We start from the raw sequence: 2,068 nt of genomic DNA, 5'->3' as shown, positions 1-2,068 counted from the left end.
CCATACTGTCTCTCATCTCTGCTATTACCTCTGCCAGAAATTCTTTCCCACACCTTTTGTAAGGTCCATTCAAATGTCTTCTCCAGAATACAATCTCCCCTGATCTGCTCTTACCCCTGTCCAGAGTAAGTTGAACACTTCTTTTGTGAGGCCCCTACTCTCAAGTTAATTTATCATTATTTACATGACTATCTCCCCAAGTAGACTGCAGGCAGAGATGCTCACAAATCTTATATCCCCAATTACTGTATGTATAACACTTGTGAAATGAATGAATTTCATCAGGAACTAACATTCTTAGTTAATCGTGCCATCTCACTAGACCAGAACAGATATCTAAAATGCTTATTTGTAAATTTACAATTAGAAATATCCTTAGCAAAAGAACTGCCATTCTCCTTCCTGGTGAGCAAGAGTGTAAGCTCATCAAGGAATAGAGTTTATACTTTGTTTCCATTAAATACAATGCTGTACCACTAGGGAACCTAACGTATTTCCATTGCTAGAAAGAGAAGTGCTCACTTCCGCAGCACATATACAAAAATTGGACCAACACAGAGAAGATTAGCATGGCCCCTGCACAAGAATGACATGCAAATTTGTGAAGCGTTCCATATTTTTTTGACACAACATTGTAAACTGACTATACTTCAATTTTTAAAAATTAAACAAAAAATAAAAGGAAATCCAACCAAAAAGAGAGAGAGAGAGAGAGAACACAGGCTTAGAAGTCACTTGGACCTGAGAGCAGACTTGCCAAGGTTTGACTCCAACTCTGCCATTTACTCAAAACAAGAACTTCAAGAACTAGTTGACAACATATCAGAAAAGTTAATTAATTCACCATGGTTACCAGGAAAACAGGGCCTATTTCCCAAAATGTAGCCCAATATACGTGCCAAAATGACAAACAGGGAAAAATTTTATCATGCATTTTGTTTTCCAGAAATGGTATATTTAAAAATACATCAATATTCAAACACCATGTGCTTTTTTGAGTTTTAATTCTTACTTTGTCCTCTTTTTTTTTTTCTGCTAGGGTGTTTTTGGGTGGATAAATAATTTCTTATTGCCATGATACAGTTTGGGATTCTTAAGTACATCAGGCGAGCATATGCATGGAACACAATTTCCACAAAGAAATTAGTCAAAAAGCATCACTGGGACATCAACCAAGTGTAAGGTTCTGCCAGGAAAAGGGAGTTTCAGAAAAAATGTGAGGGCAGACAATATATTGTTACAGGAACTTGGATGAGAGAGAAGTCCCAGAGGGCTGAATTGCTCAGGGAAGACTTCACAGAAGTGAGCCTGAGCTGGTTCCTGATGACTGGCAAAGAGGGAGAGAGAATAAAGAAATGCCAGAACATGCATGATTATGAGGAGACAGTAAAACGCTTTAGGTGGAAGAGAAAGCTTCAGGCAGGAAATAATGATACCAAGTTATAAAAAGAACCTAAATGTCATGTTAAGAAAGTTGGATTTTAGCCAAAGAGTAGCTGGAAAGCTGCTGAATATTTTAGAGTTAAAAAAATATATATACAAGGTGAAAGCAATGCATTTTTAGCGTTTAATTTTTTCAGTGTTCTTAATTTTGTTGAAAAGGAAATAAATTCACGTGGTCTGAATTTAAAAGGTACAAAAGGGTATATAGTGAAAGCTCTCTCTTCATTTGTGTCCCCAGCTGCCTACTTTTATCCCTGGAGGCAAACCAGAGTTACCAGTTTCCTATATATTGCTTCCAGAAGCAAAGACACACATTTCTCCCCACCCATGTTTTATAAATGGGACGCAGTCACATTTCTGTACTTTTAAAATATAACTTAGAGATTATTTTGTATGACTACATAAAAAGATTGCTTATTACTTTTTTAAAAAATTAGATGGATTGGTACAAAAGAGCATAAGTTCAAATTTTCTCTACTTCTTTTACTCTTTGCTGCCCCAGTTTTCTTCTTTTAGGCAACTCAGCGTATCTGTTTTGTGTACATCCTTCCACAGATATTCTAGGCACGTGAAAGCACATGATCACAAACTTACATATCCTCCCCACCTCTTAAACGAACAGGGT

General features: G+C 36.7%; 1 non-coding gene across 1 annotated transcript; it reads left to right on the top strand.

The window, feature by feature from the left end:
• The first annotated feature begins 514 nt into the window (after nt 1–514).
• Nucleotides 515–621, top strand: LOC116278824 (U6 spliceosomal RNA). Its single transcript, XR_004188182.1, has one exon. It is a non-coding gene; the product is annotated as a U6 spliceosomal RNA (small nuclear RNA).
• The last annotated feature ends 1,447 nt before the right edge of the window (nt 622–2,068 follow it).

This window comes from Vicugna pacos, chromosome 7 (genome assembly GCF_048564905.1).
Source record: "Vicugna pacos chromosome 7, VicPac4, whole genome shotgun sequence".
NCBI lineage: Eukaryota > Metazoa > Chordata > Mammalia > Artiodactyla > Camelidae > Vicugna > Vicugna pacos.
The sequence above is the reverse complement of the archived record's forward strand: the minus strand, read 5'-3'. Positions and strand labels throughout refer to the sequence as shown.